A 26,935-nucleotide genomic window follows, 5' to 3' on the forward strand; every position below is an offset into this window, starting at 1 on the left:
GATGATACTGTGAGCATGTAAACTTATAATGAAGACGAACTTGGTTTGTTTATTGTTCGTGGAAGTATTGGGGAGGGAAATAGAGCGACAACTGAGTCTGAATGTAGGCTCATCCCGTTTACGTGGCTTTTTAATAGGTTCACAAAGTATGGGACTCGTGTCGGTGGGTATTATGGCTGCGCACAGTATCAGTGTCACCAGTATATTATGGCTTTTCTACAGTTTGATTCGTCCACTCGATCAAACTCCTGAAATAAGATCAGAAAATGCTGGAAATATCTAGCTGATGAGTCCGCATCTGTGGAAGGAAAAGACAGGTGGTGGAGCAAAGAAATAAACATGTATTTGGCTAAGGGCTGGTTGCAGGGACCACCACTGTTAATTTGCGTCATTGAGTTGGGATTCAGACACTGGTCAAATTTGCAGATGATACCAAATTAGGACGGGCCAGTGGAATTGGTTGAGGCAGCTCAGAGATTATATAATGGCCCCGAAGTTGCTCGTAAAATAACAGTGAGCCCAACACTCACCGTTATTTCAGGCCAAATGGAAGAGCAAGTTCCGGCAACTGCACGTGTGTAGTCAAACGCAGAAATCCTGAAATTGCTCTTCCTGATTCCCTGCTGATCCGAAAGCTCCATGGATTGACAGCTTTCCACCTGGCTCTCCATTGAAATGAATGGCGGCATGTGAACTTGTTGCTCAGACGCGGTAAGTACCCATTAAAGTAGACTGAAAAAGTTAGGGCTACTTTGAACTAGCGCAAGGAGTTGCTGGCATTTAAATTTATGCATAATTAATGAAGCCAGGATTCAGCCAGAAGGAGCATTTCAGATGTCAGAGAGTTGTTTTAAAAAATCTGTGAGAGCTAGGTGTCAGAATTTTTCAATTTTTTTCAAACTTATGTGACTTCAGGAGTCCTGGAAGTGTTTAAAGAGGCCTGTGTGGGAGAAAAAAAGATGGGGGGAAAAAATGCCTTTTCCACTTGGACACAATTTATGTACTGTACAGAATGAAATTCCGATGCAGGGAACAACAGAAGAGTCAGGCGCCATGCCCATAGGCTCATCAGGAGGATTGCGGCAAGGATCTGGATGGATCTTAGGTGACAAGGTCTACCTGCTAAAGCCGTGGCTGATGACACCTTACTGCAGGACCAATAGTGCAGCACAGGAAAAGTATAACCGTACCCAGTGCATGCGCCAAGTTGTGGAGAGGATGACAACAGTGCTGAAATCCCGCTTCTGGTGCTTGGACAGATCGGAGCGGGGATCTTTGCTGTACTCACCTGTGGTGGTGTTAGGTGTTCAGTTCCCTTTCGCCTTACAATGATTCTTGGACCCTGGAATTACAAGAACAAAATATACATGACAAATAGGTTTGTCCCGAATTAGTTAGTTTATTGGACACATGACAAATAGGTTTGACCCGAATTAGTTAGTTTATTAGACACATGGCAAATAGGTTTGTCCTGAATTAGTTAGTTTATTAGACCAACAAAGCCACAATACAAACCCCTTTATGACTTGACTGAAACTTACAATCACCCATGCGGCTGGTCGTTACCGATGTTGATTGTAGGCCTGGATCTGGAGATGACCAGTCTCCGTCCTTCTTCACCTGACTGCAGTGTCCACGTGTCGATGTCGTCCCTTCTAATAGTGTTCCAGTCACACTATCCCACACCTGGGCCCCAAACATAGTTTTGGTTATCAGCCTGCTGAATCGCCTGGCATTTAACACCTCTTCATCTCGGTCTTGCAATCTCCTGAGCGATGCAGACCTGCAAGGTCAAAGACAACAACTTATCTCCTCTCCTGCTATCCGGACCACCCCGAGGAAGCCATGGCTGCAACGGGCAAGGAGCGAGAGATCAGCTAGTGGCTCATGCATTTGGACATTGATGAAAGTGTCAAAATGTCTTCCCTCCCCTCCCCAGGAAAGCACACAAAAGGACAGGCAAGATTGAAAGTGAAACTGAACTTTTATTGCAACAGCAAAAAATTAGCGCAAAACTTTATATAAACTTTGAGGTAGTTATTGCAAAACTTTCTAGAAACATTGAGGTGCTTAGTGCAAAACTTTAAATAAAAATTGAGTTAATTTAGTAATTTTCTACTTTAGAAACAGTTGTAATGTTAACATGGTTGATATTAATAACATTTTTCAAACAGTTACAAATTACTTCTGACTAAGATTTAAGGACAACAACGACAGCAACAATAAAAATTGTTAAACAATCATAAGAGAATCATTAAATAATAAAACACCAACAATTGAATAACAACAAACTGCAAAACAATTAACAGATTTGCCCTCTCTCAGTTGTGCCTGAGGGTTGCTGTGACAAAGTCTGAGCAAGAGGAGGTGTACTCTGCACGAGAAGGGCACCCTATTTCCTCCTGGTCCTCATCCCTCCCTGTGAGCTAGCCCCACTTGTGTTAAGGGCAAGACCTCTGTATCTTGTCCGTTGGCTGTAATCAGGGAGCTCCGAGCTGGAGTGCTGCTGCTCCAAGCGGACATTGTGATAAATAGCATCTGGTGGAGGCGGAGCTGCTGGCTCTTGGCCTGGACTATGTCTGCAGTGGGTGGTGGTGCGTCGGGTGTCACGGGCTTCAGGTGCAGCACAGCCGTATTTGTTGCATTCAACTCGACGTGTAAAATAACCTGGCAAATATTTGCCAGCTGGTCAGAAATGTTGTGGACAGTATGGGTCAGCTGGTCACAAATGTTCTGGCCAAAGTCCTCGATCTCCTGTCTCATGGAGGCAAGAGAGTCAAGGTACTTGTCCATAAGAGATAGGAGCAGGAGTAGGCCATTCGGCCCCTCGAGCCTGTTCCGCCATTTAGTTAGATCATGGCTGATCTGATTTTCACCTCAACTCTACTTTTCCGCCCTTTCCCCATATCCTTTGACCCCCTTGCTGATCAAAAATTTGTCTAACTCAGCCTTGAATGTATTCAATGACTCAGCCTCCACAGCTTTTTGGGGTAAAGAATTCCAAAGATTCACAACCCTCTGGGAGAAGAAATTCCTCATCATTTCCGGGCGACCCCTTATTCTGAGACAATGCCCCCTAGTTTCAAATTCCCCCATGAGGGGTAACATCCTCTCAGCATCTACCCTATCGAGTCCCCTCAGAATCTTGTATGTTTCAATAAGATCTCCTCTCATTCTTCTAAACTCCAATGAGTATAGACCCAACCTGTTCAATCTTTCCTCATACCCGGAATCAACCTAGTGAACCTTCTCTGAACTGCCTCCAATGCAAGTATGTCCTTCCTTAAATAAGGGCACCAGAACTGTACGCAGTACTCCAGGTGTGGTCTCATCAGCACCCTGTACAGTTGTAGCATGACTTCCCTGCTTTTATACTCCATTCCCCCTAGAAATAAAGGCCAATATTCCGTTTGCCTTCCAGATTACCTGCTGCACCTGTATGTTGACTTTTTGTGTTTCATGTACGAGGACACCCAGATCCCTCTGTACCGCAGTATTTCTCCATTAAATAATATTTTGCTTTTTTATTTTTCCTCCCAAAGTGGATGACTTCACATTTTCCCACATTATATTCCATCTGCCAAATTTTTGCCCATTCGTTTAACCTGTCAATATCCCTTTGCAGACACTTTGTGTCCTCATCGCAACTTGTTACAGATTGTCATTTTGAAAATGACCCTTTTATCCGGACTCTTTATTTTCTGTTCGTTAGCCAATCCTCTATCCATGCCAGTATATTACCCCCAACACCATGAGCTCTTATCTTGTGCAGTAATCTTTTATGTGGCACCTTATCGAATGCCTTTTGGAAATCAAAATATACTGCATCCATTGGTTCCTCTTTTTGTCAATCCTGCCCGTTAATTCCTCAAAGAACTCTAATAAATTTGTCAGACATGATTTCCCCTTCATTAAACAATGTTGACTCTCCTTGATTTTATTATGAGTCTCCAATTGTCCTGCTACTGCTTCCTTAATAATGGATTCTAGCATTTTCCCAATGACAGATGTTAGGCTAACTGGTCTATAGTTACCTGCTATCTGTCTCACTCCCTTCTTGAATAGGGGTGTTATGTTTGCGGTTTTCCAATCCGCTGGGACCTTTCCAGAATCTAGTGAATTCTGGAAGATTACAACCGATTCATCCACTATCTCTGTAGCCACTTTCTTTAAGACCCTCGGATGCAAGCCATCAGGTCCAGGGGACTTGTCAGCCTTTAGACCCATTAATTTACCTAGTACTTTTTCTCTAGTGATAGTGATTGTTTTTAGTTCCACCCTCCCCTTTGTCCCTTGATTTTCTACTATTATTGGTATATTATTAGTGTTTCCTACTGTGAAGACTAATACAAAATATCTGTTCAATTCCTCTGCCATTTCCTTGTTTTCCATTATTATTTCCCCAGTCTCATCCTCTAAGAGACCAATGTTTACTTTAGCTACCCTCTTCCTTTTTATATACTTGTAGAAGCTTTTACTGTCAGTTTTTACATTTCTTGCTAGTTTACTCTCATAATTTATTTTCTCCCTCTTTATTCTTCTTTTAGTCATCCTTTGCTGGTTTTAAAGTTTTACCAATCTTCGGGCTTACCAGTAATCTTTGCCATGTTGTATGCTTTTTCTTTTAACATGATACCATTCTTGACTTCCTTAGTTAGCCATGGTTGGTTCACCCTTTTTGTGGAGTCTTTCCTCCTCACAGGGATATACTTTTGTTGCGAGTCATAAAATATCTTTTTAAATGTTTGCCACTGCTTATCCACCATCATGCCATCTAATCTATTTACCCAGTCCACTTTAGCCAATTCCGCCCTCATTCCTTTATAATTGCCCTTATTTAAGTTTAATACAGTAGTTTCAGACCCAAGATCCTCACTCTCAAACTGGATGTGAAATTCTATCATGTTATGATCACTGCTTCCCAAGGGATCCTTTACTTTGAGATCGTTAAATTAATCCTGTTTCGTTACCCATTACCAGATCCAAAATGGCTTGTTCCCTGGTTGGTTCCCCGACGTATTGGTCTATGAAACAGTCCCTAATACATTCTATGAACTCCTCCTCAGGGCTATTTTTGCCAATTTGATTTGTCCAATCTATGTGAAAGTTAAAATCGCCCATGATTATTACATTACCTTTTTTACAAGCCCCTCTTATTTCCTGATTTATATTTTGCCCTACAGTGTAGCTACTGTTAGTGGGCCTGTACACTACTTGCACCAGTGATTTCTTTCCCTTGCTATTTCTTACCTCCATCCAAATTGATTCGACATCTTGATCTTCTGAGCCAAGATCATTTCTCACTATTATACCAATTTCATCCTTTATTAACAGAGCTACCCCATCACCTTTACCTTTTTTCCTATCCTTCCGAAATGTTAAATAACCCTGAATATTTAGCTCGTTCTCAGCAACCATCGTTCGCCTCACTTGTTGACTAATGAAGCCCTCTCCCCAGTCATCATCAACATGGGGCTGACGTGTACCACGACTTACCGGGGTCTGGGGTGCATCTACCCCAACTCCCATAGGTCCCTCACCCCCCCCGACAAGCCGGACTCATCAATCACGTTTCCCCCCCACAAGCCTAGCGGCAGCAGCTTGGTGGCTACCTGTGAGATGGGAGTCTCTGCAGCCCCCTGCGTCACCGCCCTCTGCAGTCCCTGTGTCCTCAGACAGCTGGACATCTCTAGGAAGGAAGCACAAAAAATGTTAGTGATGAAGCATGTTCATCTGCCACATCACAGAAGCTTATATGCTGCATTCACTTTCAATGGCTTTTTAAAAACAGTTCATTACTTTGTAAAAGCAAAATATTGCATGTGCTGCAAATCTGAAATAAAAACAGAAAATGCTGGAAATACTTAGCAAGTCAGGCAGCATCTGTGGAGAAAGAAACAAAGTTAATGTTTCAGGTTGAAGATCTTTCGTCAGAACTGAGAGAAGTTAAAGATTTAACAGTTTTTAAGCAAGTACAGAGCCAGGGAAAAAGGGGGAGGGAGGGGAAGAGAGAACAAAAGGGAAAGATCTGTGATAGGGTGGAGGGCAGGAGTGATTAAATGACAAAAGTGATTATGGTGCAAGGTGAGGAGGGTGATAATGGGACAAATAAAGAAACAAGAGATGGGTCTAGAGGAGCTGTAAATGGCAACAGCAGAACCATTACCAGCACCTGCTGTCTGAAAAAATGGGAGCAATGGTTATGATCTGAAGTTATTGAAATCAATGCTGAGTGTGGAAGGTTGTAAAGTGCCTAATCGAAAGATGAGGTGCTGTTCCTCGAGCTTCTCTTGAGCTTCAGACATCAAAAGCAAAATACTGCGGATGCTGGAAATCTGAAATAAAAACAGGTAAAGCTCAGCATGTGGGCTTCATAGATGCTGCCTGACTTGCTGAGTATTTCAGAATTTTCTGTTATAATTTCATTACTTTGGACTCCTTTTTAAAAACTGTTCATTTTAGTTTGCCTTTTCATAAAAAGTTTTTTAAAAATGTATTACATATAGTTACATTAAACTAACTTTTAATAATTAATAGGTGATTTGAAGTATGCTTACCTCTTTAAGAATCCAGGCTGAATTGGAGGGCGTGTCTTCTCTTCCTGACTGAGATGGGGGTGTGTCTTCTCTCACAGACTTTTTGTTCCATATTAACAAATGCTGCTCAGACGCTGCTCAGATGCCCACTAGAGGACGCTGGACTTTTTTCAGCTTCCCATTAGAAGAAGTTCCCGCACTAAAGACTGCGGATACAATGTGGGTAAGTTTGTATGTAACGAGCGGAGAGTGGCAAGCACAGCTCGTTTGTCGCTTACAGCAATTTCCGGGCCAATGAGTTCAACAAGATAATGTAAGTGGGCAGAACAATTTAATCCAGTCAAATGTAAAGTGCTACACATTGAATGAAAAAATAGATTACACATGTACAAATGAGAAGTGATACATTTCAGTAGGAAGAATGAGAAGAGGCAATATTAACTAGAGGGCACAACTCTAAAAGGGGTACAGGAACACAGAGATCTGTATATATGCACAAATCGTTGAAGGTGGGAGGGCAGGTTGAGAAAGCGGTTAAAAAAGCATGTGGGATCCTGGGCTTTATAAATAGAGGCATAGAATACAAAAGTATGGAAGTCGTGATGAACTGGTGCGGCCACAACTGGAGTATTGTGCCCAATTCTGGGCACCACATTTTCGGAAAGATGTGAAGGCCTTGGAGAGGGTGCAGAAGAGATTTACTAGAATGATTCCAGGGATGAGGAATTTTAGTTATTTGGATAGACTGGAGAAGCTGGGGTTGTTCTCCTTGAAACAGAGACGGTTGCAAGGAGTTTTTTTTTATTCGTTCATGGGATGTGGGCATCACTGGCGAGGCCAGCATTTATTGCCCATCCCTAATTGTCCTTGAGAAGGTGGTGGTGAGCCGCCTTCTTGAACCGCGGCAGTCCGTGGGGTGAATGTTCTCCCACAGTGCTGTTAGGTAGGGAGTTCCAGGATTTTGACCCAGCAACGATGAAGGAACAGCGATATATTTCCAAGTAAGGATGGTGTGTGACTTGGAGGGGAACGTGCAGGTGGTGTTGTTCCCATTTGCCTGCTGCCCTTGTCCTTCTAGGTGATAGAGGTATTCAAAATCATGAAGGGTCCAGACAGAGTAGATAGAAACTGTTCCCATTGGCGGAAGGGTCAAGAACCAGAGGACATAGATTTACGGTGATTGGCAAAAGAACCAAAGGCGACATGAGGAGAAACTTTTTTACACAGGGGGTGGTTTGGATCTGGAATCCACTGCCCGAGGGGGTGGTCGAGGCAGATTCAATCATGGCCTTCAAAAGGGAATTGGATAAATACTTGAAAGGAAAAAATTTGCTGAGCTACAGGGATAGGGCGGGGGAGTGGGACTAGCTGGATTGCTCTTGCATAGTGCCGGCGCGGACTCGATGGGCTGAATGGCCTCCTTCTGTGCTGTAACCTTTCTATGATTCTATTCCATGAATGAAAGAAAGACTTGCATTTATACAGTATCTTTCATGACCTCAAGCTGTCCCAAAGCGTTTTACAGCCAATTAAGTACTTTTGAAGTGAAGCCACTGTTGTAATGTAGGGAAATGTGGCAGCCAATTTGTGCACAAGGTCCTACAAATAGCATTGAGATAATAGTTAGATAATCTGTTTTTCAGTGATGTTGGTTGAGGGATAAAAATTGGCCAGGACACAAGGAAAACTCCCCTGCTTGTCCTTAAATAATGCCATGGGATATTTGACGTCCATCTGAGAGGGTAAATAGGACCTCGGTTTAACGTCTCATCGGAAAGACAGCACCTCGAACATTGCAGCACACTCAGTAGTGTCAGCCTAGATTATATGATCATGTCTCTGGAGTGGGATCTTGATCCACAACCTTCTGACTCAGGCGAATGTGCTATCACTGAGCCAAGTCTGACACATTAAATGGTGTTGAATTAGCTAAGAGTGAAGCTGAAAGATTGTATATGATCTTGAGAATGAACAGGTTGATACTTTTCCACATATTTGTTCTCCCCTACCCTCTGTTTTCTCCCATCCTTTAGGCTCTAACTCCTGCTGGCATACATTCCACAAGCACCTGCAGTTCTCTCGTACATCAACCAAATGCCATTCTTAATGTGTCGGCCTAAAGTGAGTGTCAGCAATCTATTCAAGCATTAAGGACTTCAAAGCAGAGCCCAAATCTGCTGTCAGTTGACATCCTAATGCATTTGTTTTTCAGCAAGGGTCACTGATAGCAATTATCAGTGCAAATCCTGACTGCTTTTTCCCATACTGCATTCCTCAGCCACCTTCCTGGGCAGTCCTTTCCACACATTCACCATCCTCTACATAATGGAGATAAACCGCACCTTTACTTTTCTAAGCTTGAGCCAACATCCACTGGTTATGGAGTTTGTGACAATCTCAAACATAATCAGGGTTGAATTTATCCAATCCCTCAAGAATCTAGTATAATATCTCCCCAAGTTTTCTCTTTGTCAGAGTAAACAATCCCAGGCTTTTAAGCCTCTCCACATAGCTTAGATGCCATAAGCTAGATATCAGTTTGGTTACCTTTCTCAGTATTACCTCCTATCCCTGCATATCCTTGCTGTAGTATGGTAACTAGAATTGTACACGGTACTCCAGTTGTGGCCTTTCAGTGCCTTGTAGGTGCAGAGCAACAACTCTTGTGATTCGTGCTTTCTCCCTCTGGCTGTACATCCCAAAATCTGATTAGCTGTCCTCACTGCAGCCGCACACTGAACTATTGTTTTCAGTAAGATATCCACCAGTACCCACAGATCCCTCTCATGTCTTGTGCCCTGTAGTCTGGAGCCATTTAGTTTATATTATGACTGTTTATTTTCCTTCCCCGGTATCATTACGTTGCACTTGTGCACATTAAATGCCATCCGCCACTCATCAGCCCACTTTCCCAAACTATCCAGATTCCTTCATGTTTGATTTACTATTCCCTATTGTTTGAATCTTCTTCCCACCCAATTTGTTTTCATCTGCAAATGTAAACAGCTTTGGTTCTGTCCCGAGCTTCAAATCATTTATATACATTGTTAATAGCAATGGCCCCAGCATTGATCTCTCTGACACCCTACTAGTGACCCCTTGCCATGTCAACGTAGCTCCAGTCACCGACACCCCTTACTTTCTCTTGCTTAGCCCATTTTCAGTCCACTTCAGAGCTCACCTGTTGTAGTCCACACGTTCCTACCTTATAGGCTAATCACCTGTGGGGCACAATAATAAAACCTTGTTGGAATTTAAAAATATCACATCCACAGAAGTTCCACTCATTTCCACTAAGAACTCCAATAAATATTTTAGGCAATACCACCCTCCCATAAATCCATGTTAACTCTCTTAGGTATATTCTTATCTCTATTTAGGTATATTTTTATCTCCTCTTTCAGGATGCCTTCTAATACTTTACCCACAAGAGCTGTTAGATCTATATTTTCCTGTGTTGTCCTTGTGCCCCTTTCTAAAGATTTGTGTTACATTAGCTACATTCCAATCTGATGGCACTACTCCTGTTTCTAATGATTCCTAAAGATAAAAGAAAGATATGACCAATTTTACTAGCCATTTTTTTTAAGTGCCCTTATTTGAAGTCTACCTGAGCCTGGTCCCTTGTCTTCTTTTAACTTCCTCATCCCATCAATAATTACGTTATCTGAAGTTTCTATTTCTTTTAGTATTTCTTTAATTCCCGCTGAAAATTCAACTTCCATTTGGGGGAAACTGCCTAGACAGAACACAGAAAAAAATAGAATTAATTTGGTATATTTGTTATCCATTGATCACTTGATATCATGTCACCCTTCAGATCTTTCACTGACCCTTCCATTTCCTCTTTCAGCTGCTTATTATGAATATATAGAAATACTTGTTATTTATCTTAATATTTCTTGCTATCCTAACCTCATTTTCTACTTCAGCTCTTCCGACCAGTTTCTTAGCCTCCTTTGACTTGTTATATACTCGTCTTGGTCCACCATGCTACCTGGAAAGTTTATTTTCCTATCCCCTATATTAGTTTTATTGTTGCCCAAGTTTGTCTTTTCCCTCTGTTACCCTTACTCTGTATCTGTTCTTTATTCTGTATAGTATTTCTAAACATGATGCACTTTTCACACATGCTTTTCTCTCTAACAGTCCAGTTTCTTTAAATCACCCTGCAAAATCTGCCTTTCTAAATTTGAGTGTTCTGTTGTACTCACTCACTTTTCCATTACAGGCTGAACCTTAAACTCCGTCATATTGTAGTCACTTAACATTCTCCACCATCTCCTGGAAATTGCTTATTTTCAGGTCCATTAGTACCACCTCTTCAAATGGGTTCCTTGACCAATTGTTCTCTATAACAATCCAATATTGAGTACAGGATCATGTTTTCACTTCTATTGCATCTTTTATAGATTTACCAGTATATCCCTGGTTAATTGAAGTCACCCATAACAACTACATCTGTTCCTGCACACATTTCCTTTACTTCACGACAATATTCTTGGCCCAATCATTCTTGCTAGCTATATATATATATATATATACACACACACATGTAATAGGGTACGGTAGCATAGTGGTTATGTTACTGGACTAGTAATCCAGAGGCCTGGACTAAAATCCAGAGTCATGAGTTCAAATCCCGCCACGGCAGCTAGCGAATTTAAATTCAATTAATTAATTAAATTTAATTAATTAAATTTTAAAAAATCTGGAATTAAAATACTAGTATCAGTAATGATGGCCATGAAACTACCGGATTGTCGTAAAAACCTATCTGGTTCACTAATGTCCTTTAGGGAAGGAAACCTGCCGCCCTTACCCGGTCTGGCCTATATGTGACTCCAGATCCACAGCAATGTGGTTGATTCTTAATTGCCCTCTGAAATGGCCGAGCAAGCCACTCAGTTGTAAAATCTCGCTACGAAAAGTCATAAGAATAAAACCGGACGGACCACCCGGCATCGGACCACTAGGCACCGGACACGACAACGGCAAAACACCAAGCCCAGTCGACCCTGCAAGGTCCTCCTTACTAACATCTGGGGACTTGTGCCAAAATTGGGAGAGCTGTCCCACAGACGAGTCAAGCAACAGCCTGACATAGCCATACTCACAGAATCATACCTTTCAGCCAACGTCCCAGACTCTTCCATCACCATCCCTGGGTATGTCCTGTCCCACCGGCAGGACAGACCCACCAGAGGTGGCGGTACAGTGATATACAGTCAGGAGGGAGTAGCCCTGGGAGTCCTCAACATTGACTCTGGACCCCATGAAATCTCATGGCATCAGGGCAAACATGGGCAATGAAACCTCCTGCTGATTACCACCTACCGCCCTCCCTCAGCTGATGAATCAGTCCTCCTCCATGTTGAGCACCACTTGGAGGAAGCACTGAGGGTAGCAAGGGCACAAAATGTACTCTGGGTGGGGGACTTCAATGTCCATCACCAAGAGTGGCTCGGTAGCACCACTACTGACCGAGCTGGCCGAGTCCTGAAGGACATAGCTGCTAGACTGGGCCTGCGGCAGGTGGTGAGCGAACCAACACAAGGGAAAAACTTACTTGACCTCGTCCTCACCAATCTACCTGTCGCAAATGCATCTGTCCATGACAGTATTGGTAGGAGTGACCACCGCACAGTCCTCGTGGAGACGAAGTCCCGTCTTCGCACTGAGGACACCATCCAACGTGTTGTGTGGCACTACCACCGTGCTAAATGGGATAGATTCAGAACAGATCTAGCATCTCAAAACTGGGCATCCATGAGGCGCTGTGGGCCATCAGCAGCAGCAGAATTGTATTCCACCACAATCTGTAACCTCATGGCCCGGCATATTCCTCACTCTACCATTACCAACAAGCCAGGGGATCAACTCTGGTTCAATGAGGAGTGTAGAAGAGCATGCCAGGAGCAGCACCAGGCGTACCTAAAAATGAGGTGCCAACCTGGTGAAGCTACAACTCAGGACTACGTGCATGCTAAACAGCGGAAGCAACATGCTATAGAGCTAAGCGATTCCACAACCAACGGATCAGATCAAAGCTCTGCAGTCCTGCCACATCCGGTCGTGAATGGTGGCGGACAATTAAACAACTAACGGGAGGAGGAGGCTCTGCAAACATCCCCATCCTCAATGATGGCGGAGTCCAGCACGTGAGTGCAAAAGACAAGGCTGAAGTGTTTGCAACCATCTTCAGCCAGAAGTGCCGAGTGGATGATCCATCTCGGCCTCCTCCCGATATCCCCACCATCACAGAAGCCAGTCTTCGGCCAATTCGATTCACTCCACGTGATATCAAGAAACGGCTCAGTGCACTGGATACAGCAAAGGCTATGGGCCCCGACAACATCCCAGCTGTAGTGCTGAAGACTTGTGCTCCAGAACTAGCTGCGCCTCTAGCCAAGCTGTTCCAGTACAGCTACAACACTGGCATCTACCCGACAATGTGGAAAATTGCCCAGGTATGTCCTGTCCACAAAAAGCAGGACAAATCCAAACCGGCCAATTACCGCCCCATCAGTCTACTCTCAATCATCAGCAAAGTGATGGAAGGTATCATCGACAGTGCTATCAAGCGGCACTTACTCACCAGTAACCTGCTCACCGATGCTCAGTTTGGGTTCCGCCAGGACCACTCGGCTCCAGACCTCATTACAGCCTTGGTCCAAACATGGACAAAAGAGCTGAATTCCAGAGGTGAGGTGAGAGTGACTGCCCTTGACATCAAGGCAGCATTTGACCGAGTGTGGCACGAAGGAGCCCTAGTAAAATTGAAGTCAATGGGAATCAGGGGGAAAACTCTCCAGTGGCTGGAGTCATACCTAGCACAAAGGAAGATGGTAGTGGTTGTTGGGGGCCAATCATCTCAGCCCCAGGACATTGCTGCAGGAGTTCCTCAGGGCAGTGTCCTAGGCCCAGATATCTTCAGCTGCTTCATCAATGACCTTCCCTCCATCATAAGGTCAGAAATGGGGATGTTCGCTGATGACTGCACAGTGTTCAGTTCCATTCGCAACCCCTCAAATAATGAAGCAGTCCGAGCCTGCATGCAGCAAGACCTGGACAACATCCAGGCTTGGGCTCATAAGTGGCAAGTAACATTCACGCCAGATAAGTGCCAGGCAATGACCATCTCCAAGAAGAGAGAGTCTAACCACCTCCCCTGACATTCAACGGCATTACCATCACCGAATCCCCCACCATCAACATCCTGGGGGTCACCATTGACCAGAAACTTAACTGGACCAGCCATATAAATACTGTGGCTACGAGAGCAGGTCAGAGGCTGGGTATTCTGCGGCGAGTGACTCACATCCTGACTCCCCAAAGCCTTTCCACCATCTACAAGGCACAAGTCAGGAGTGTGATGGAATACTCTCCACTTGCTTGGATGAGTGCAGCTCCAATAACACTCAAGAAGCTCGACACCATCCAAGATAAAGCAGCCCGCTTGATTGGCACCCCATCCACCACCCTAAACATTCACTCCCTTCACCACCGGCGCACTGTGGCTGCAGTGTGTACCATCCACAGGATGCACTGCAGCAACTCACCAAGGTTTCTTCGACAGCACCTCCCAAACCCGCGACCTCTACCACCTAGAAGGACAAGAGCAGCAGGCACATGGGAACAACACCACCTGCACGTTCCCCTCCAAGTCACACGCCATCCCGACTTGGGAATATATCGCCGTTCCTTCATTGTCGCTGGGTCAAAATCTTGGAACTCCCTTCCTAACAGCACTGTGGGAGAACTGTCACCACACGGACTGCAGCGGTTCAAGAAGGCGGCTCACCACCACCTTCTCGAGGGCAATTAGGGATGGGCAATAAATGCTGGCCTCGCCAGGGACGCCCACATCCCATGAACGAATAAAAAAAATATATACATATCTATGCATACAGCAGACATCCAGAGTTAGTTTAAATGTTACAGCATGGAAATAGGGCATTCAGCCCATTAAGTCTGAACCAGTGGTTTCCTCACATGAGCGATCTCGTCTAATCCAGTGTCCAAATAGAAATCACTGACTAGCCACAGGAACGGTGAGTGACACCGTTTTAGCCACATGAACTCATTTTAGTAGAAAACACCTTACATACAATACAGTTAAATATACTCCCCGTGTATATTTACTTAACAAATATCTACCACCATTCAAATACAAAACTGTTGGAGTCTTTCTCTTTGGAATTCTGGCATGAATTTATCAGACGCAACACATCTTAGTGCACCCCTAGGTTTTTGTCCAGCAGTTGCGAGTGGTACTTTAATTTCATCAGAGTGATTGCTGAGAATGTTGACGATATGTGTCAGACCCATCCCTGCTCTCCATCCAGAATGCAGTTGGATGCTGCTTCCCTATGCCATGGCGTGCCCTGTTGGAGATGCTCATAATGGTTGGGCTTGCTTTCTTCTGCTGGCCTGGAGCGGTTATTCCGTTTGGTTGAGCTGACCATGATGACAGCTCCCCTCTCCGTACAATATTGGTGTTTCCATGATGCTGAAGTCCAGCATTTTCACCCATGTTACACATGATTTTAGAAGTTAACCAAGGAAGTAAAGCACACACCATGATCAAAAAAGGTTAAAGTACACCTGCATACGACATATGAATTTAGGTAATGAGATCACATGCTCAATGATGGTGCCTATTACTCATTTTTATCTACTAATCAAAAATGCAATTAGCCACATGTGGCTAGTGGCTAATGTATTGGACATCACTGGTCCAATCTCACTCTCCTGTTTGCTTTCTATATCCTTTAATATTCATTTTTCTCAATCAACTATCTAATTCCGCTTTAAAAGAATTTATGAGCTCTTATCAGCAACAGTTGTGTCAGAAAACTTCACTTTCCCTCATGAGCCTTATCCCCATCCACAGGGTTTCCACCTTTTCTGAACCCGACCAGATAGGTTCATGTCCGTTATAATCAAACTCTCTTTTGCATAAAAGGCTACACCCACCTCCCCAGTTTGTCTTTTCTATCTCTTTGAATTAATCTGTTTCACTACATTTACCAAATCCATGCGTTACAAATTTCGGGTTTGCCTTAGATATTCTCTCAGGTTAGAGTTGCCAGTCTCTCCCATAAGCGGACTTGTGTCCCTCATAATCAGGAATTTATTTTTGCCACCCACTATTTAAATGTACATTAGTGTAGTGTGGAGGTGCAAGACTGAGATCCCCTTGTTATATACACTGGATATTGCAATACTCGTATGTACAAGAGTGGGAGGAAAGTCCAAGAGCGAGACGAGAGTCCGAGAGCCGGAGGAGGGTCCGAGAGGTGAGCGCGGTGTAAAAGGAGAGTCCAAGAGCGGGAAGAGAGTCCGAGAGGTGAACGCAATGTAAAGCTAAGGTAAGTCATGGCAGCAGAGCTCGCACCCGTAATATGCTCCTCCTGCACTATGTGGGAAGTCATAGACACTACAGGTGTCCCTGGCGACCATGTGTGCAGGAAGTGTGTCCAGCTGCAGCTACTGGCTAACCGCATTTTGGAGCTGGAGCTGCGGGTGGATTCACTGTGGAGCATCCGCGATGCTGAGATTATCGTGGATAGCACGTTCAGTGAGGTGGTCACACTGCAGGTAAAGATTACGCAGGCAGAAAGGAAATGGGTGACCGCCAGGCAGAGTAAAAGGACTAGGCAGGTAGAGCAGGAGTCCCCTGGGGCCATCTCCCTCTCAAACAGATATACTGCTTTGGATACTGTTGGGGGAGATGGCTTATCAGGGGAAAGCCGCCAGAGCCAAGTTCGTGGCACCACGGGTGGCTCTGCTGCACAGGAGGGGAGGAATAAGAGTGGCAGGGCTATATTGATAGGGGATTCAATTGTAAGGGGAAACAGATAAGGCATTTCTGCGGCCGCAAACGTGACTCCAGGATGGTATGTTGTCTCCCTGATGCTAGGGTCAAGGATGTCACGGAGCGGCTGCAGGGCATTCTGGAGGGGGAGGGTGAACAGCCAGTAGTCGTGGTCCATATTGGTACCAACGACATAGGTAAAAAAAGGGATGAGGTCCTGCAAGGTGAATTTAAGGAGTTAGGAGATAAATTAAAAAGCAGGACCTCAAAGGTAGTGATCTCAGGATTACTACCGGTGCCACGTGCGAGTGAGTATAAGAACAGGAGAATAGACCAGATGAATGCGTGGCTGCAGGGATGGTGTAGGAGGGAGGGATTTAGATTCGTGGGACATTGGGACAGGTTCTAGGGAAGGTGGGACCTGTACAAGCGGGACGGGTTACACCCGAGCAGAACCGGGACCGATGTCCTCGCGGGGGTGTTTGCGAGTGCTGTTGGGGAAGGTTTAAACTAGAATGGCAGGGGGATGGGAACCTGAGCAGGGAGACGGAGGAGGGGGAAACAGGGATAGAAACAAAAGACAGGGAAAAAGCAATACTGGAATGCACTGCCTGAAAGGGGTGGTGGAAGCAGATTCAATAATAACTTCCCAAAGGAAATTGGATAAATACTTGAAGAGGAAAATTTTGCAGGGCTATGGGGAAAGAGCAGGAGAGTGGGGCTAATGGGTTAGCTCTTTCAAGTTAACCTCCCCAGAGAACACAGATTTAAGGTGATTGGCAAAAGAACCAAAGGCGACATGAGGAGAAACTTTTTTACGCAGCGAGTGGTTATGATCTGGAATGCACTGCCTGGAAGGGTGGTGGAGGCAGATTCAATCGTGGCTTTCAACCGGTAGCATAGTGGTTATGTTACTGGACTAGTAATCCAGAGGCCTGGATTAATAATCCGGAGTCATGAGTTCAAATACCCGCCATGGCAGCTGGGGAATTTAAATTCAATTAATTAAATAAAAATCTGGAATTAAAATACTAGTATCAGCAATGGTGGCCATGAAACTACCGGATTGTCGTAAAAACCCATCTGGTTTACGAATGCCCTTTAGGTAAGGAAACCTGCCGTCCTTACCCGGTCTGGCCTATATGTGACTCCAGACCCACAGCAATGTGGTTGATTCTTAATTGCCCTCTGAAATGGCCTAGCAAGACACTCAGTTGTAAAATCTCGCTTTAAAAAAAGTCATAATAAGAATAAAACCAGACGGACCACTAGGCACCGGTAACGACAAAGGCAAACCTCGTCGACCCTGTAAAGTCCTCCTCACTAACATCTGAGGACCTGTGCCAAAATTGGGAGAGCTGTCCCACAGACGAGTCAAGCAACAGCCTGACATAGCCATACTCACAGAATCATACCTTTCAGCCAACGTCCCAGACTCTTCCATCACCATCCCTGGATATATCCTGTCCCACGGGCAGGATAGATCAACCAGAGGTGGCGGTACAGTGATATACAGTCAGGAGGGAGTGGCCCTGGGAGTCCTCAGCATTGACTCTGGACACCATGAAATTTGATGGCATCAGGTCAAACATGGGCAAGGAAACCTCCTGCTGATTACCACCGACCGCCCTCCCTCAGCTGATGAATCAGTCCTCCTCCATGTTGAACACCACTTGGAGGAAGCACTGAGGGTAGCAAGGGCACAGAATGTACTCTGGGTGGGGGGCTTCAATGTCCATGACCAAGAGTGGCTCGGTAGCACCACTACTGGCCGAGATGGCCGAGTCCTGAAGGACATAGCTACCAGATTGGGCCTGTGGCAGGTGGTGAGCGAACCAACATGAGGGAAAAACTTACTTGACGTCGTCCTCACCAACCTACCTGTCGCAAATGCATCTGTCCATGACAGTATTGGTAGGAGTGACCACCGCACAGTCCTCGTGGAGACGAAGTCCCGTCTTCGCACTGAGGACACCATCCAACGTGTTGTGTGGCACTACCACCGTGCTAAATGGGATAGATTCAGAACAGATCTGGCAGCTCAAAACTGGGCATCCATATGAGGTGCTGTGGGCCATCAGCAGCAGCAGAATTGTATTCCAGCACACATCTGTGACCTCATGGCCCGGCATATTCCTCACTCTACCATTACCAACAAGCCAGGGGATCAACCCTGGTTCAATGAGGAGTGTAGAAGAGCATGCCAGGAGCAGCACCAGGTGTACCTAAAAATGAGTTGCCAACCTGGTGAAGCTACAACTCAGAACTACATGCATGCTAAACTGCGGAAGCAACATGCTATAGACAGAGCTAAGCGATTCCACAACCAATGGATCAGATCAAAGCTCTGCAGCCCTGCCACGTCCAGTCGTGAATGGTTGTGGACAATTAAACAACTAACGGGAGGAGGAGGCTTTGGAAACATCCCCATCCTCAATGATGGCGGAGTCCAGCACGTGAGTGCAAAAGACAAGGCTGAAGTGTTTGCAACCATCTTCAGCCAGAAGTGCCGAGTGGATGATCCATCTCGGCCTCCTCCCGATATCCCCACCATCATAGAAGCCAGTCTTCAGCCATTTCGATTCACTCCACGTGATATCAAGAAACGGCTGAGTGCACTGGATACAGCAAAGGCTATGGGCCCCGACAACATCCCGGCGGTAGTGCTGAAGACTTGTGCTCCAGATCTAGCTGCGCCTCCAGCCAAGCTGTTCCAGTACAGCTACAACACTGGCATCTACCCGACAATGTGGAAAATTGCCCAGGTATGTCCTGTCCACAAAAAGCAGGACAAATCCAATCCGGCCAATTACTGCCCCATCAGTCTACTCTCAATCATCAGCAAAGTGATGGAAGGTGTTATCGACAGTGCTATCAAACGGCACTTACTCACCAATAGCCTGCTCACCGATACTCAGTTTGGATTCCGCCAGGACCACTCAGCTCCAGACCTCATTACAGCCTTGGTCCAAACATGGACAAAAGAGCTGAATTCCAGAGGTGAGGTGAGAGTGACTGCCCTTGACATCAAGGCACCAAGGAGCCCTAGTAAAATTGAAGTCAATGGGAATCAGGGGGAAAACTCTCCAGTGGCTGGAGTCATACCTAGCACAGAGGAAGATGGTAATGGTTGTTGGAGGCGAATCATCACAGCCCCAGGACATTGCTGCAGGAGTTCCTCAGGGCAGTGTCCTCGGCCCAACCATCTTCAGCTGCTTCATCAATGACCTTCCCTCCATCATAAGGTCAGAAATGGGGATGTTCGCTGATGATTGCACAGTGTTCAATTCCATTTGCAACCCCTCAAATAATGAAGCAGTCCGAGCCTGCATGCAGCAAGACCTGGACAACATCCAGGCTTGGGCTGATAAGTGGCAAGTAACATTCGCGCCAGACAAGTGCCAAGCAATGACCATCTCCAACAAGAGAGATTCTAACCACCTCCCCCTGACATTCAACGGCATTACCATCGCCGAATTCCCCACCATCGACATCCTGGGGGTCACCATTGACCAGAAACCTAACTGGACCAGCCATATAAAAACTGTGGCTACGAGAGCAGGTCAGAGGCTGGGTATTCTGTGACAAGTGACTCACCTCCTGACTCCCCAAAGCCTTTCCACCATCTACAAGGCACAAGAAGGAGTGTGATGGAATATTCTCCCCTTGCCTGGATGAGTGCAGCTCCAACAACACTCAAGATGCTCGACACCATCCAGGATAAAGCAGCCCGCTTGATTGGCACCCCATCCACCACCCTAAACATTCACTCCCTTCACCACCGGCGCACAGTGGCTGCAGTGTGTACCATCTACAGGATGCACTGCAGCAACTCGCCAAGACTTCTTCAACAGCACCTCCCAAACCCGCGACCTCTACCACCTAGAAGGACAAGAGCAGCAGGTACATGGGAACAACACCACCTGCACGTTCCCAAGTCACACACCATCCTGACTTAGAAATATATCGCCGTTCATCGTCGCTGGGTCAAAATCCTGGAACTCCCTTCCTAACAGCACTATGGGAGAACCTTCACCATACGGACTGCAGCGGTTCAAGAATGCGGCTCACCACCACCTTCTCAAGGGCAATTAGGAATGGGCAATAAATGCCGGCCTCGCCAGCGATGCCCACATCCCATGAACGAAAAAAAAATTGAAAGAATAAAATTTGCAGGGCTACTGGGATAGGCGGGGGAGTGGGACTAACTGGATTGCTCCTCCAGAGAGCCAGCACAGACTCGAGGGCCAGAATGGCCTCCTTCTGTTCTGTAACCATTCTATGATTTTATGAACAGCTCTATGCAAGTCTTTATGCAAGTCTGCTGTACGATCTCTTATGAACTCACTTTAACATAAAAAGTATCGCTTCGATGATACAATGGTCAAAAATCCTGATATGTGACCCCAGGTCATTGTTGAACCAGATCTCTGCGATGCCTACTATATCATATTGAGGTCAATTGCAGGGCTTCAACTTGCATGGCAGCTGTTATCAGCTAACTCACAGACTGAAAATCACACCTACAATCTTCCTGATGTAGGACTGGTAACTGTGTATCTTGACCTGGGCCCCATTAAGATTGAGAAATTCAAATTCTGGTTCAAGCTTCCACAAGGGATAATTAGCTGGAAAATTCCAACCTCAAAATCCCCACAATTATTTTGTTAAAGGTAAAATTGTACAATGGGATACACTTGTCATAAAATCCCAGGAGTAGGACTTGTGCCTACCCTGAGCTGGGATCAAACAGCCAATTTTTTGGCATGCACACCCTGCTGGCATCGTTGGAGGCTCTTACTCCTGGTAAGCAAAAGTCTCATTATGGCTCCAACGATTATGCAAAGTCAGGGGGTTGTGAATCCCAAAGTTTGTGTAGGAAATGCACAGACAGTGATTTAAGCCCCAATAAACAGTTGCAGTGGAAGGCCCTTTCTGGCTTTTGAGTTTTTCTTTCCTAATAGTTTGTTGTCCTAGTTCAGAATTATTTCTCAAATTATTGCATGTTTTGACTTTGTTTATTTGTTTGTTTGTTTTTTTCATAGCATTTCATTTAAACCTCATTTTAAGCCACGTAAGGTGTTAAGATGGGCATTCCTCTAGTCCTCAAAGAATTGGAGGACAATGAGGAGTTATAGAGGACTGATCAGAGTGAGGTCCACCTGCATTTTAAGCAATCTATGTGGACCCACCATTTCCCAATTATGTGAGTCTATAGACCTCACCAGAACTACTTGGGCATGTGAGAGGACATCTGTCTTCTCTATCTATATTTCATCAGGGAGGCCCTTCTCCAGGTTGGGTTTATACCCTTGAATTATAAGCCACCTTGTTGTAATAGTAGAAGAATAGTCTTAAGATGCTGTAAGATAAAGGAGTAAATGCACAGTGACAGACATTTGCCTGACCTGGAGATCAACCTTGGTGTTAGTAAGTGATCATACAGCTAGTTTGTATTACAATGACCATGAAAGATGTGAGTATAGCAAGGTTTCCAATTGTATGTTGCACCTCTGTCTCCTGCAGTGAAAAAGTTGTACATTTGTATGGTGTGGGCAAGTAGTAAATTTGGAACAGATTTGACAGGCAACACTTTGTGGCTTGCAATCTTGGACTGTCTATCCACTACATGACGCTGTTGGGTAGTCTTATCTTGCCAGATTCCATAAAATGTGCCATGTTCTCCCGTACCTGTTCTTAGATCCTGCAGATAGTGTGCACAGTATTAAGCCTGACCAGCATCGTGCACTGCCATTCTCTGAGGAAGTGCCAAATAGGATACTCTCCTCACCTCCACTTTGCCAGCCATGGAATGGTGGTGGAGGAGGGTGGGGAGGGGGGGTCGTTTGAGGTTGGGTACTACACCAATCTATCTCTTGCCTGCAGACTTAGTTTCATTCCTGTACCGCAGGTTTCTTTTCATTTTTCCTGGCAGTTCTTTCTTCCCTCCTCCCCCTTCATCCTTGGCAAAGCTGTTTCAAAAATGTTGAAATGGATTTTGAGCTTATAATACTCTTAAGAATCCACCCCCCCCCCCATGCCCTCTTACCTTTAAGTGGCCACATTGCATTAAATTCCAGCTGTAGCACGATTTTGTCAGGCTAGCTCCATGTACAAGGCCAAAGCCGTGCAGCGAGCTATGAATAATTATGCAAATGAAGCCGCCCTAAAGAAAACTGCGGGCAGTCAACTCAGTGTGCAGTTCACTAGCTTTATGCTAGCATCTAGGCAATCCTATCTGCAATTAGTCAGGACCACAAAAATAGCCCTAAATGTATTTGAATACATTGTCATGTGTGTAGGGTTTAATATATGATGCTGTATTTAACTTGCTTTGAGTTACTCTACACTAAACTATCCTAATAATATCAATTAAGAATATTCTGCCAACAGCCTGAGTAAAGTGTAGCATTGTTTGAAAACCATTTAATTCTTGTCTTAACAGTGATATAAAGAAATGAACACCATTCATTTGAGTTGTATCTTTAATACTATTTTGTTTTACTAATTTTGCACAATGCAAAATAACATTAGTTATCAGTTATAATAGTTTATCAAGATTTCAAGGCAACTGTTTATGATGGAATGACCTTGCTCAGTTCAGGATTACAGTCTCACACCTTAACTCAGTTAGCTTAATGTAATATCTAAATGCACCATTCGTTTTTCAGAGTTAGGCCATTGGTTGTCTTTTCAGTTTGTATAATAGCATAACGGGTATGCTTCCTATTTAAGCGTACAACATTAATAGAAAGACTTAAAACTGCCTTGCCCCAGAAATAGCTGCACTGTCAGGCCAAAGTTGAATCCTTCTCTGCAATAAGTTTGTTCCATCCTGTCTATGATGGGTTAGTTGCAACATCTAAATGATAGCTGCAGTATGTCTGCCACAGCTGAACATTGAAGTGACCCAAATCTTCACTTATAAAAACACTTTCTTCCTGGTTTGTCTGACGACATCTTCTCCGTTATAATTAACCGTTACTTTATAGGGTAGATTTTTACAAATTTGTACCTCGAGCGCATATCAGGAACTCAGGGCCAAGATCACCAGCCCCTACAGGATTTTATATTATTATAAATATAAAGTATTAATTATACCTATTATAATTAATAGACGGAAAATCCTGCAGGGCCCGATAACATCCTGAGGTTGTGAAAGGCGCTGTATCAATGCAAGGGCCCAATATTAGGAGGGCGGCGGGTTCGCAGCGGGGGGTCGACTGGGCGCGTGGGTGACTGATGCTGGAGGAAATAGGAAAAATTACAGCATGGAGCAGCCCAGGGAGAAGGCTGCTCCCAGGTTTAATGATGCCTCACTCCAGGTATTATTGGATGGGGTGAGGAGGAGGGGGAGGACAGAGATCTTCCCCCCGGCAGGTGGGAGGATGCGACCTGCCTCTGCCACCAAGAAGGCCTGGCTCGAGGTGGCAGAGGAGGTCACCTGCACCACCAACATATCGCGCACCTGCATACACTGCAGGAGGCACTTCAATCACCTAAGTAGGACAGCCGAAGTGAGTACACTTACTCATTCCCCTACACTCTGTCTGTCACATCACCGCCCCCACCCCACATCTCCTTCTGCACTGCAACACTACTCTATCACATCACTCCTCACACCCACTCAAGGCTCATCCTCATCTTACCTGTACTTACTCACCTCGCCAGTATTCATCCCGCCACTACCACTCAACCCAATCCTCATACAATCTCACAGCTCTATCTCATACTCACCCTCTCATGCATCTCTTTCACGGTCAGCCTCACTCAACCTGCCACTACCTGTGCTGCAGCCACAGGGCATGCATCACATATTTGCAGTATGAAGTGTAAGGCAAACATGTCGTCAGCATGAAGGCGATGCACAAGGGTGTTTGAAGGTTTGTCATGGTTTTTACCTATATTTAATCTCTGATCAATTCACATTACATATTATATTGTCACCACTACTGCCACGTCTTTGCGAATCTTGTCTGGTTTGTGCAATAATGCCCTTTCCTGAGGATCACTATGAAGACCCACAACTGATGCCACCCATTGTGTCACTGCAGAGTGGGTGCAGGTGTATTTGCAGGGCTCTTTTGTGCAGACGACTGAGAGACGTCGGCGATGTCCCCAGTGGCACCCTGGAAGGATGCGGAGGAGAAGTTGTTGAGGGCAGTGGTGACTTTGACAGCGACAGGTAAGAAGATGGTGCTCGGGCCAGCCGGGAGCAGCTCGGCATGAAGGAGGCTGCAGATGTCCACTACTACATGCCGAGTGACTCTGAGCCTCCGTGTGCACTGCTGCTCAGAGAGGTCCAGGAAGTTGAGCCTCGGTCTGTAGACCCCGTGGCGAGGGTAGTGCCTTTTGCGACGCATCTCTTTTCGCCGTTGCCCTCCCTCCTGCTGTGAAGATGGATGTGTCACATGTGTTGTGGGGCTCCACGTGTCAGAGGTGAGGCCGGTGATGCTGTTCATCCTCCGAGGAGGTCATGACTGCAGTTATGGCGGCCCCCATCCGGAAGATGTACATTTGAGGGGGTCCGCAAGGTAGGTACGTGTGTCTGAACACCGGGGTAAGTGTGCAAGTTTGTGAATTGTAGTGTTAGGAGGAGGGTGGTGGAGGCCAAACTTTGTCCAAAGTGACAGAGTGGCCTCCTGTAATGAGTGAAGGTCAAATGGACCTTTGCAGCTGCTACAGGCTGATGGCTGCAACATGTCCATTTGAACTGGGAGTGATTCCCCCAGTACGGGAAACAGTCCCAGTCAGTTGCAAAATCCCACCCCTCCTAAAATATCAGGCCAATCAGGTCTGTAAACAACCTGAAGTACCTGTTTAATTACTTCAAGTGGCACCCCGCTGGCTTTAAGTGCGGGGGCTGCGTGCGCATGTGAGCATGTCACTGTGGAACCCGGAAGTGGGCGGGTTGGAAAGTTTTGTGATACTGAAGGTCTAGACATATGCTGACTATGAATAACATATTCAAACCATGATTGGAGGGTTCCATCCTGATAATTTGCCTAAAATTCTGGTTTATGTTTTGGCAAAGAGGTTTCTCAGAAACTGTTTTTGTGCTTGGATGCTCAATTGGCATAAACACAGGAAAAATCAAGACAATTTGGCTTGATTTGCTGTCATGCCCTATCAATCTTTGGCCCTCCAGCTATTCAGAATCAGCATTTTAAACACAGTAACAGTCTGTTTATCAAATCCTCAAGTATGAGGACTGATTCTGCACGTTAAGTTATTTTGTACCCTGCAGCCATTGCAAAACCAGACTTTGGAGATTCATATATTTGCCTCTAGAGGGCAGCAGGAGATAGTACAATGGAAAACAACCCAACTTACAACAGCAATAATTAGATTAAATTACAAAAATAGTTCATAGTATCACAGTAGGTACAGCACAGGAGGAGGCCATTTGGCCCATCATGCCTGTGTCAGCTCTTCGAAAGAGCTATCCAATTAGTTCCATTAATCTTTATCCATAGCCCTGCAATTTTTTTCCCTTCAAGTATTTATCCAAATCCCTTTTGAAAGTTACTATTAAATCTGCTTCCACCACCCTTTCAGGCAGTGCATTCCAGATCATTACAACTCGCTGCGTAAAAAAATGTTTCCTCATGTCGCCTCTGGCTCTTTTGCTGATCACTTTAAATCTGTGTCCTTTGGTTACCGACCCGTCTGCAACTGGAAACAGTTTCTCCTTATGTACTCTATCAAAACCCTTCATAATTTTGAACACCTCTATCAAATCTCCCCTTAACCTTCTCTGTTCTAAGGAGAACAACCCCAGCTTCTCCAATCTCTACATAACTGAAGTCTCTCATCCCTGGTACCCTTCTAATAAATCTCTTCTGCACCATCTCTAAGGCCTTGACATCCTTTAAAGTGTGGTTCCCAGAATTGAACACAATACTCCAGCTGAGGCCTACCAGTGTTCTCTAAAAGTTTAGCGTAACTTCCTTGCTTTTGTACTCGATGCCTCTATTAATAAAGATGTGGAGATGGTAGTCATAATCTATTAATAAAGCCCAGGATCCCATATGCATTTTTAACAGCCTTCTCAATTTGTCCTGCCACCTTCAAAGATTTGTGTATGTGCACACCCAGGTCCCTCCGTTCCCGCACCCCCTTTAACATTGTACCATTTAGTTTATACTGCCTCTCCTCATTCTTCCAAAATGTTAAGTTATCAATAATCAGAGAGTGAAATGTGTAACAACTCATTGGACTGTAAACTTTTTTCATAAAGTAATTCACTGTGCGAAACACTTTGAGACATTCAAACAACGTAAGCAAGGTTTTTAAAAATTTCATATATATATGATTTAGTTATTTATTTTGTGAGCATATCTGTACAAATTATTCAAGCAATTTTCTCTTCCTCCTTTTTGCTAGTTTCCTTAGGATATGCATCAACTGCAGCCAAGAGAGCACATTCATGATCTGATTCCAGGGAGCCCACATGCAATTCCAAGCTGGCCACTTGGAAGTGACTGACAGCGGACTAGTGAATATTCTCTCTCAAATCTACATTCTCCTCTGATGGAAAGACCTGGCTTTTGCTCAGTGCTCCTCCACTCTCTCACAC

The 26,935-nt window shown here is 45.0% G+C and overlaps 1 long non-coding RNA gene across 2 annotated transcripts; it reads left to right on the forward strand.

Moving 5' to 3' along the window:
• The first annotated feature begins 4 nt into the window (after positions 1–4).
• Positions 5–26,935, forward strand: LOC137324723 (uncharacterized). Of its 2 annotated transcripts, none has more exons than XR_010963714.1 (3): positions 5–711; positions 6,538–6,759; positions 26,743–26,935. It is a non-coding gene; the product is annotated as an uncharacterized lncRNA (long non-coding RNA). The 2 variants fall into 2 exon arrangements; XR_010963715.1 differs by lacking the exon at positions 26,743–26,935 and adding an exon at positions 8,570–8,892.

This window comes from Heptranchias perlo, chromosome 1 (assembly GCF_035084215.1).
Source record: "Heptranchias perlo isolate sHepPer1 chromosome 1, sHepPer1.hap1, whole genome shotgun sequence".
Taxonomy (NCBI): Eukaryota; Metazoa; Chordata; class Chondrichthyes; order Hexanchiformes; family Hexanchidae; genus Heptranchias; species Heptranchias perlo.